We start from the raw sequence: 12,561 nt of genomic DNA on the forward strand, positions 1-12,561 counted from the left end.
TAAAAAGAGGAATAAATTGAGTTTAATTACTAAACTAACCTTCACTTGTCATGAGGAACTAAAATAATGAACTCCCTAACATCTCTATCTCCAATAGATCTTGAAAGGCATAACCCACCTCGCCAACATTTTAAAGGACCAATCTATCATAAATATAAAAACATTGGTAAGTTAAGTAAAAACATTGGTAAGTTAAGTAAGATCCCATTTAAGTTGTAGCATATGCAAGAACAATTTAACACTAGTCAAATGTGCTATCTATGGAACTCCAGGATAACAAATTTTCTACGATGTAACAATAAATAAACCTATTCAATTAGTGAAATAATGGATCTGTGTTAAAGGAGATTCACTTTAGCAATATTTTCAAGTTCTTCCACAACATGATCAAGTTCCTGCACCAACATCATACGATATCACTACTTGGACATATTAACATACTTTGACTTTCTTTTCAGTCTTTCCAAGATTTTACTTATTAAGACATAATCTTTTTTTATAAAAAATGAGAATAATATCATACGCTTGCTTGCTGAATCAGCTCCCTGCTCCAAAACTTTGAAGGATAAAAAAAAGACATAAAGTCCCTCCTGATCCTAATCATTAAATGCAATACAAATGACAAGAAACAAGAATAAACCTGCAAAGATGCATGCATTGAAAAATCAGGGACAAATTTTATAGTTGTGAATGATAAGTAACGTTTCAAGATTTGTGTTGATGAACCCATCCCTGCTCACTGTAAACAAGATTTGTGCTGATGAACCCATCCCTTCAAGCATGAGGGCAACCTGGTCAAAATAACCAAAGGCAGAGTCAGTAATATCATTATTATATAACTAAAAAGAAAAAAAATAGAATTAAGAAATAAGAACACCATTTACAATTGTTGTTCAAATCTAGAAGTTGTTTCCTTCAGCCTTCAATCTTGCAACCTGTTATTCTGCCAATTGTTGTTCAAGTATGGAAGTTGTTTCCTTCAGCCTCGACTCAACCTTTAAAGAAATAAGAACATCGTTTACAATTTCAAATTAATATTAAACATGAATTAGCAATAAGAATACCATTTCTAGACTGAATAAACCATCTCAATCAGACCGAATTACCATTTTACCCTTACATCCGAAAAGCAAATTTTGCAATATTCATCAATTCTAATGTGGGGAGTTGGAAGGATAAAAGAAGATGGGAAAAAAGGTAAATGGTTATTGTTTTGATACATTAGGCCAGCTATATTTAAAGAAACATAGATGCCCATGTTTAGTGCTTAACTCATCAAATCCATTAAGTAAAAAAGCAACAACCTCATAATTTCATACAAAGCTTTGGAAGCATCAGAGGAGCTTAAAGCAGTTGCAGAACTATCATCTGCTTTGCAGACAACACAATTTCCATAAAAACATAGATGCCCATGTTTAGTTTTTAACCCTGCAAGTCCATCTAATAACCATTTTGACAACAAAAAATGGAAAAGTAAATCAGTATTACATTTACATTGCTTTATTTTAATTATGGAAAGCCATAAGTATAGAATGTTACCATTGCTTTATCACTGCAGAAGCACCAAACCATTGCCTTGCAAGCCCATATGCAAGTTTTATTCTTGTATCTATTGTCTATTGTTCCATTACAATTACAGATTAATGTAAGCAACATTACATTTCATTGAATTATAAGTTTAGCCATTAAAAGCGTTACATACCTGATCTATGATCTTCTCTTCATAGAAAATTTGTGAACTGAAAATACTCATTGATGCACCCAAGCTTAATAAAGATATTGCCATCTCTTGATCTATAAAAACTTGTGTGTACGACCCAAATGGAAATTTGCTGGAAAGGTAATGCTCATAATGACTGTTACAGAATCAAACAAGATATTATTCTTGTACAGGTACTCAGGAACACAGAAGGCATCTGTTGTTGGCAAGGCTGGTGGAGAAGCTTGATGTCTGCCTGCTTGCCTGCTCTTTTTTATTATTAAGTGAGACCCTTATTGGCTTTCTATTGACTTGAATTTAACTTTTTTTTCTTGTGCCTTTATGTTAAATCTTTTTTTTTCTTGTGTCCCCCCTTCTTAACTGATAGCAATCTCCTCAGTTAGGGTCTCTAATATTTTTATAAAAACAAAAAAATATAGAAAGTATTATAGATATGAAATAGTGAGTGAGCCAGGTTAGATTTTAGGAGAGTATAATTTAAAGGAAGTAACTAGTACCTAAGTTGCATTTGATTCTCTAATAGTAGTCGTCAATCCATGCCATGCTTTAGGGAAAACTTCATCAGTTTGAGTACCCCACCACACAGCTAACATGGGGAGGAGGTATGTGCATCATTTGGATTTCCTCATAAATGAAACGATAAACAAAATTGTTAATATAAAGTGTTCAAAACCTTAAAACAAGGGCCTACTTTATAAACCTGAAGGAAATAATTGTCTTATACAAGTTTATACTATTGATGGGGCTACAATTATCAGATGACAGGTGGAAACTTCAAGGTTGATGATGGTGGTGTGCAAGATGACTGGTAGTGTTCAGAGACTATTTGACCCAAAACAAGATTCTGAAAGTGTTACCTTGTCAACATGTTGACTTTGTGAATTAAATAAGAAAGTGTTACCTTGTCAACATGTAAAAGTTTGTTTAACTATATTTACAAATTTTTATTAAGTAATAGGCTAAAGGATTCTTGAGGTTGAATTCTTTCTGTTGAGCTAATTGTCAAGCAACACTATGATCAAAGAAATAAAGCCCTGCTATCATAAGAGTTGGGATGAAGGCTGCAAAGATGTATGCAGGGGGGGGGGGACTTTACTCATATCATGTAGTTAAATTTTAAGGGAATTAAGATCTAATTTTGAAGTTTAATCATATAAAATGAATAAGAAAAATCAGGGGAGGGGGGGGGGGGACTTCTACGTTCTCATCCTCTGGACAAATTTTATTGTCTGCTCCTAAAAGCTCCTGTCATGTCAAATCCACTATAATAAGAAAAATAGCGAAAGAAAGTAGAAAATTATAAAAGAAAGAAATGGAAGTAGATGAAAAATGAAACCTGAACAATGTGATGCACGATCTTTCCGGGGACCATTTTCTGCTTCAAAAGCTCACTAATAAGTTTGATGTTTCCAAGTGTGCGAAGTTTAATCATTCGTACCAGTACCACTTCTCCTTTCTTTTTGTGTCTTAATTATCTTTGGTCTTCCCTTATATTAAGAAAATATCATATAATCTAAATTGTTATTATTTAGCTGAAGAAATTTTAGTTAATACTAATAGATACTTATGATTGATTACTATATAATATACATATGAGGGAGGATATATGTTTACACTTTCTACAAGTACATAATTTGGGGATTGAATCTTACACTTCAATATGCTCTCACTAAAACAGGATTCTGATTCATGATACAAATCAGAATCTTGGCTAAAGGGTGTGTACAGAATATAGTAAATGAAGGATCAGGAAGCATGGTGAGAGGTCTAATGTAAAAGGAGCATCTATCTGAATATACTTTTATAGATTTTTTTTTTGGAAAACTAGTTGCAAGTAGGAAAGAAGGAAGCGTTACTTCATTTGTTTCATAGGGTGTAAAAATGATCCTTAAGTTTGATTAGGATCGGGAGACATCATCAGGGAATGCAGACCATGCTAGCCTCAGAAGAAATAGCATGTCCAATGCAGCTTCCTGTGTTGCTTCTGAGCCGGTTTTGAGTGATGTCACCAAATGTGGGATGCTTAATGTTACGGGTTCATAGGCTCTTAAACGTGGGAAGTTTCCGAAAAGTGTGTTTAGGGCTTTTAAATATTCCTCATGGACTGTTCCTGTTGCCCATAAATCTTTTTCGATAGCAGCTGCAATAAGAGATGAAAGATCAGCAGAAGGAGATAAATTAAAGGCAATATAGCATTATGTTTTCAATTTTTACTTATTAAGATTTACCGGTTATAGATCTAACAGTCTCACTAGATGCATATTCTTGGATGGTATTGTTGGAAAAAAAAGAAGCTTAATAAACATTACAGCCTGAATCGATGTATCCGTATCACCCGAACCAATCAACTCAAGCACAAGCTAAACCCCTCCAGCTTCCGCAACCGCTCTTTTATTCAATCGACTGTGCATCACAAGATTCTGCAAAGCACAAATCGCCACAACTTTCATCTCTTCAGAAGGTTGGTCTTCAAGCAAATTCACCAAAGCCCGACACGCAACAACCGCATCAGCAGATCGTGCCAAAGTCTCATTCTGGAACAAATCCCCACGAGCAAGAGTCGCCAATAATCGAGCCTATTGACCTTGAGTTTGTGTGAATAGAGGTATCTCTGATACGGTAAGCCATATATCATCAGATGGCTGTTCTTGTTCAAGTTCTTGAGAACTTGTCTTAGTGTATGAAGGTGGAGAACCAGTTTGATCAACAGACCGATCAGAAGTTTCAGAGACAGGTGGCATGTCAAAGACAGTTTCTTGAGAATCTTGAAAATCTTCTACATGTTCCTTCTCTGATTGGGTCTCCGGAAATCTAAAAGAAGATTTGTCTGTTGGGTCTCTACGAGTTGAACTTCTTAGTCCTTCTTTATAAGGGCTCTGATCTTTTTCCTTCTTATTTGTCTCAGTTGGGAATGCATGTGCATGCTTACCAAATCCATGAAGGGGCCAATTTAATCAAAGTCAAACACACCCCTACTTACTCCAGCATTAGTGCACCCAGATTTATTCATCTTGTGAACTGTTTCCAGTGGATCAATAAAAACACTTGGGGGTGATGTGACAGGTGTTGATGCAGATTCTAGAACCACAAATGGACCATCCATTGCTTTATATGAGACTGCATTGAAGATACAAATTGATAATGTCATCCCATTATATCTACAATAGCATCCTCCTCTGTGAGAGGACCTGAACTAAAAAAAAGAGCATCAGTAGACAAGAAAATTACAAAAATACCCTTGTTCTAGTTAAAAATACAAACCTTGAAGGGTAAAAAAATAATGGTATAATAAGTCCCTGATGCCAAATTTATCTAAGAAACATGTATTCATAACATAAGAGCCAAATTGATCTAAGAAAAATGTGAATTCAAACTGTTTGCTAGCTGATACATAAGTCCCTAATGTCCACATAATTGGTATAATATGTGGGAAGTTCTTTTCTTCGAAAAGAAGCCAAGAAAGAAAAATACAATCCAAAGTGTTGGAATCGTTCTTAGAAGAGTTTGGGAAATTATGAACTTACATATTGGTTCAAAAAAGGCAAAAATCTCATTCTTATACGATATAGCTGCCCTTGTACCTAAAATAACATCAAAATAAAAAGTAAGAAAGAAGGTAAAATGCAAATCACAATCAATCTAAAGTCTAAACGCACATGTAGTTAGAAAGAAGGTAAAATGCATATTTAAACCTCATTCTGATACGATATAGCTGCCCTTGTACCGACTCAGATCTTCTCTTCACTCAGAAGAGCTGATCACAGATAACACACCAGGTGAAGAAATCCCGTTTGTTCGCTTTTCTTCTTCTTCTTCTTCTTCTTCTTCTTCTATCTTCTATTTTTCCTCTTCCGATCACTCTGACAAATTCACGGTTGTTTAGCTACAAACAAGAATCGCGTCGACGCTTGTTCATAAAACATTACGAAACAAAAAAACAAACAAACCCTAGAGAAATGGAAATTAAAAGGGGGGAAATCGAATAACATGAGTAAAGACTTTGTTGAGACAAACGTGAAACAAGAAATGTGGGGTGCAGAAAACCCTAAAAAAAGGGGGTGAACGAATTAACCGGAGATCGATTAACATCTAGAAAGAGATCATTAGCTAATAAAATCACTGAAACCTTGTTATATGATGAACTTGGAATGATTGAAACAGAAGAGGGTAGTGATGCATAAAAGAAAATCCCCAAATTTAATAGTAAATATGCATCCAATCGGACGAACTGATACATCATCGGAATCATCAGAAATGTTATCCAAAAACTCATACCCAACATTTTAGTGAACTATCGATCTAAATCAAAATGGAAGAGAATGTTGCTTAATTTTTGATTGATAACTTTAAAGAAGAAGAAGAAGAAGAAGAAGGCCCTAGGGCTTTTTCTTGCTAATCGGGAGAGGCGGGGGAGGGGGGGTTAATTTTTGGGATTCAATGGGCGGGTGAAATCCCGCCTTAAAAACGCGTGTTTCAATAAAATTTTATAAAGCGACACATTTAGATGACGCACATTTTATGAAAGATGCCCTCCACATTTTTTTTCCCGTTCTGACACTAATTTCAGGGCACGCATAAATGCGTGTCCTCTATCCTTCAAATTTTGCTAAACTGACATTATTTTTTAGGGCACGCATGAATGCGCGTCCTCTATCAACGAGTGTCATTGTTTGCGCGTCATTAAAGGGCCTTTTTCTAGTAGTGTAGTTCAACAGATTTATTTAAATTGGTTGCAAAACATTTATTATCCTGACTAAGAAAAGAATAATTAACAGATCTTTCAATTCCATATTTATACTTTCCTTCTATAACAAAATCATTGAATTTTTGAGGAAATCTTGACTCACGATTAGATTTTCTAATACCTAGCAACTGAGAATCAGAAGTTACAATATTATTATCTAAATTTTCCTCAGAACTAATAGTGGGATCAAATGCAGCAATCTCAGGTTGCGAACCAGAAGTTTCACAACCACGAGTACCTTCCTGATTAGATGTTGTTGCATCTAAACTAGAACTACCATCAATACCTAAATCAGTTGCACTTGAAGGTCGATCAACAATTGTATCACCATCCTGATTAATGCACCCTAACTCACCACTATTTTGATTGTCATCAAAATTTTCAGAAAACAAAAGCACATCATTGGAGAAAGGATCCTAAGGATCCTTATTATTAAAAAAGTTGTCTCAAGAAACTGAGAAACTTCATTTGATTTTGAAGCCAACTTAAAAGGAAAGACAGACTCATAAAATTTCACATCCCTGGAAAAGAAACGGGAACCATTATCAAGACTAAATAATTTGTAACCTTTTTTAACATTAGAATAACCAATAAGAATACATTTCTCAAAACGTTCAGAAAATTTATCGGTATTGTTTAACTTTGTAGCAAAGGCTAAACATCCAAACACATGAATTTTATCATAAACAGGAACATGATTATAGATTAATTCAAAAGGAGTTTTACCATTTAAAACAGATGAAGAAGTTCTATTTATTAAAAAAACTGCAGTTAAAATAGAATCTCCCCAAAAAATTTTAGGCAGGCCAGCTTGAAACAACAAAGATCTGGCAACATTCAATAAATGCATATGCTTCCGCTCTACCACTCCATTTTGTTGTGGAGTGTGAAAACAGGAAGTCTGATGGATAACTCCTTTGGTTTCAAGAAAACTATTCATTTTTAGATTAACAATTCCATTATCAGATCTAATAGCCTTTAGGTTAACATTAAATTGATTTTCCAATATCATAACAAATTCATGAAAACAACTAAACACCTCATCTTTAGATTTCATCAAATAAACCCATGTAGCTCTAGTGTAATCATCTACAATTGTAAGGAAAAATCTAAAACCACCAATAGCAGCAACTTTATAGGGACCCCAAACATCTAAATGAACAAGTTCCCCTAGACAAAAAGACTTATGTTCACTTAAAGGAAAAGGTTCCCTAGTTTGTTTAGCCTTATGGCAAACTTCACATGGCATAACTGATTCATTATCAAAATTTAAGACTAGTTTTAAAGTACTTAGAGCTTTATCAGTTGGATGTCCCATTCTATTATGCCTTGTTAATTTTGAACCAAAAAATTTATGACAATTAATCACATAATTTGACCTACCTAACAATTGATTTTCCAAATAGTAAAGACCTCCAAATTCTTTACCAGTCATCACGGTCTCCATTGACAGTGAATCCTGAATATAACAATTATTCTCATCAAAGACAACTTTACACTTATTTTCTTTACAATCTTGTGAACAGATAAAAGATTAACATGAAAATCAGGAATAACAAAGACATCTGACATACCAATAGAATCAGAAAGACTAATGTTTCCAATCTTATCTATTTTAGCAGTTGAACCATCAGGATGATCAACTCTTAGATTAAGTTTGGAAACATCAACAACATCAGAAAGTTGTGATTCAGTAGCAGTCATATGTTGACTAGCTCCTGAGTCAACAATCCATTTTCGTTTATTTAAAAAACATTATTACAAGATATACCTGCCATATTAGCATTAGCAGATACACCTTCTGATAACTCTTTTTCATTAAGAAGAGACATCAACTTTGTGTATTGATCACTTGTTAAAAAATGATGACTAGACTTATCAGAACAACCAACTGAAGCATTAGCATTAGTACTTTCAATAACATGAGAAGAAGTTCCAGATACTATTGACGACTTATTAAACTCAGACTTGGGTTTGAAATCCTTAGGGTACCCAATAAGCTTATAACATTTCTCAATAGTATGACCTTTTATTCCACAATTCTTACATATTAAATTCTGATTTCTACCTTTAAATTTCTTGTTATCAGTAATTTTACCAGCAAAAGCAGAAGAATTTTGATTCTTAGTCGATAACACTATAACACCTCCATGTTTCTGATTAGACTCTTCTCTGGATACAATCGAAAAAGCAGTTTTAACATTAGGTAAAGGTTCCATTATAAGAATATGACTTTTAACTGGGTTATATGAATCATCAAGACCATTGAGAAATTGCATAAGTTTCATGAGTTTAGAATGATTTTTAGTATGAGTAGCAGCTTCACAAGTGCAATCAGGACACTTTGTTAAGCCATCAAACTCTTTCCATAAACCATCCAACTTATTAAAATAATCAGATACAAACATACTTCCTTGTGTGAGACTATTAATTTGTTGATGAATATTAAAAACAACTGAACCATCAGCCTTATAATAAGTTTCACAAAGTTCATTCCAAACATCTAAAGCAAACTCAGAACAAGCATGGCCAATGTAAATAGATTCAGAAAGTGAGTTAAGAATCTAAGAACATACAATAGCATTAACTCTGTCCCACTTTAGAGATTTAACAACATCCTTATTATCTTTTAATTCAGTACCTTAAATAAACCCTTGTTTGTTTCTGGCTTTAAGAGCCCTAGTCATTGAACTTTTCCAAACCCTAAAGTTTTCAGTACCAAGCAATTTGAAACTTATAATAGTTGTCACAGAATGATCTGAAGGATGCAAATAAAGAGGATCATCAAAATCAACATCATTTTTACTAGACTATTATGGTGGCGTATCAAGCATGATTAAATAAGTAACCAATCAAGAAATCAGATAAATTCAAAAAACCAGAAAACAATCACACTTTTTCAAAATGATCAGAAGATAAACTGATCTATTAAGATTATCACGAATAAAAAACAAACCAAGTCAGAAAAATGTGCGAAACTTATAAAGATCCTCAAAAATAAAGCTCAGCAAGCAGCAATGTAGTTCCGATGAATCTGAAACACAGATTCACCACTGAAAAAACGAAACAGGCATTCAAATGCCAGAACCAACCCAATTTTAGAACCCTGTTTGCACAATCTTAACATTAACCGTCGTGATAGCGTTGGCCGTTAGGATTAACACACTGTTAAACCTAAACGTTTACTACTATCTCGATCGTTTACTCTTAAGACGTGACAAGAGAACAATCAGGTTGATGATCTCCTCACGATCTAAACAGATCTAAATCAAACCCTAGATCTGTTACAGATCTAATAACCCCAGATAAAGAACAACACGAACCAGAACCAGATCCAGACCTAAGACCTGAAACCCTAACTCGATCTAAGCTAAACGACCTGAAACCCTAACTCGATCTAAACCATAACTCGATCTAGACAAAGAAAGACTATGAACAACCATAACCAGGATCTGATACCATCAAAAGAAACTTGAACACAATAAATCACAACATCAACAGTTCTTATTTATTAAGAACCAGAAGGTTTTCAAGAGTACTTACATAACAAACCTCACTACAAAACTCTCTTCTCATTACAGAATATCCTCAATACAAAGTCACTCATCTAATCTACACTCTTACAAATCAAATGAATTAGAACAGAATAACTATAAGAAGTAGAACCCTAATGACCTGAGAAAGATGAAGTGATCAGGAAGAAGATAAACTCGTATATTCTACAACTTTCACATACGCAATCAATATATACATCTGACTAGTCAATCCGTGTCACTGATTATCAATACGGATCAGATATAACCCGCGTGTTTCATAACTTTACTATATCATCAATCTTGTCCAACACTTTCACAACTTATACAAGATATACCCATCTACACAAATTCATAATAAACACAAGCTATATATATATATATATATATAAAAGGATACTCAAAAAGGATATAATGAATTATAAGTTTGTAACATTAACTTCTAATAATTTCAACAGTAAGGGTGGAATTGGTACGATACTGATTTTTTTCCATGAACCGTGTACCGTACCAACTATAGTTGGTATAAAAAATTTGCTATAAATCCCGTACCAAGTATACTTGATACCAATATATTTGACTACCAACAAGTTTGGTTGGTAAAAATTGGACATGGTCTATATCAACTTCTTTTAATTTTCTACTAAAAGATTTAAATGTAAGCAAATACATCGGATAATTTTGATGTTGAGTAAATAAATTAGTTACGTAGTTCTTTTAATTTACAAACGAATTCTATTGAAGTAATGCTAAAGTAAAGTTTTAATTTTGAGATTTAACTTGGTAATAACAATTGACTAATACGACCAAATGAATTACATAATGTTCTTAACACGATACACACGAAACACAATTAACATTTGAAATATATGATTTTGTTTATATATATATATATATATATATATATATATATAGGGTTAGGTTATTTTGTTTTCACTATCTATTGTGTGCATGTATGACTGATTCTGGACCAATCATTTTAGTTATTTTAAGAAAGTAATTAATGCATATTACATGTTGAAGATATAATAGGTATTAATTACATCTTCAGCATTTAATATGCATTAATTACTTTCTTAAAATAACTAAAATGATTGGTCCAGAATCAATCATACAGTCACACAATAGATAATGAAAACATTTAAACCTAACTCTCTCTCTCTCTCTCTCTATATATATATATATATATATATATATATATATATATATAGATTTGTATGGTATTACCGTGGTATTCAATTTTTTTGTACCATTACTATACCAAGATTGCTCGGTTGGTACGGTACTACCAACCAAACATATTGACTACCAAATATATTGGATGCCAACTTTCTTAGTTCGGTTGGTACGATGTTGGTTGGTTTCAATGGTACAATTTTGATAGCCCTACTTTTGTGTGTGGGTGTTCACCCCAGGTTCAGATCATGTAGGGTTTTCTAAAAGCGATTTTCATTTCAGGAACTAAGAATGAACCCATAAAGACGCTTTGTGTTGTTGTTTCTGAAACTAAGAACACACCGACAAAGATTTGTGTATGTTTTTTCATTTTAGATATATTTACCAAAACTCTAACACGCTTTGGGTTACAAAAATGGACTCACTTTTGGATCTAAAACCCTAAAATCGTATGTGTAGGGTATGGTTTAAATGTCAAATTGTATGTGTGTAGTGTGTGGGTATCATTGTCGAAATTGAATCTGAAGTCATGTGTTAATCGAAATCTGGAATCATGTGTCTATTTGAAATATTATGTGGGTTTCATTTCTGAAATCATGTGTGAATCTAAAATCTAGAACCGGTGGTGGTAGTAATGGCAATACATAGTGGTTGACGAAGGGACAATGGGATGAATTTTTTGTCTACATGAAAATCAATCAGGAGTTATTTTAGGGTTTGGTGGGTTGGTTACTTTTTAATAATAATAATATGTTATTTTAAAATAAAATAACAAATAAAAATTAATAAAAAATCCGCTAATTATTTAATAGTAATTTCAGATCCATTCCTAAACAAAATGAAACTATATGGACTAATCACTCAAGAAATAAAACCCGACTAAATGTATTGGAGCTATTTTGCATGTTTTGGCAAATCTACAAAGACCAATCATATAATTTTATAAATATTTTATTTTCTGCTAATTAGTTTTGTTAAATATAATTTGATTATGAAAATCCAAACTTGACATCTTCCAATTCATATCTATATCAGTTTGATTTTCAGGATTTTATAAAAATAATCTCAAATGACAACGATGAAATGTTTTGGTGTATTCTGTGAGATGTGAGACATTGGTGGTAATGCATGAATGTGACTTTGTTTTCCAAAACAATATCAAACAAGCCGGTCATGAAGACCACAAGACGTAGGGAAGTTTTAGGGAATATGACTTATTAAGGTGATTAACTTTTCGGTATGTTCACATCTGGGTAACTATTTTTTTTTGTACACATATAGGTAACAAACTTGTTGGAAGTGTTCACATATGACCATTATGACCTGCTATAGCAGGTTAAATCCTAGATGTGAATGCTTTCAACAAGTTTGTTACCTAGATGTGTACA

This window comes from Lactuca serriola, chromosome 3 (genome assembly GCF_051521515.1).
Source record: "Lactuca serriola cultivar US96UC23 chromosome 3, Lser_US96UC23_V15, whole genome shotgun sequence".
Lineage (NCBI taxonomy): Eukaryota > Viridiplantae > Streptophyta > Magnoliopsida > Asterales > Asteraceae > Lactuca > Lactuca serriola.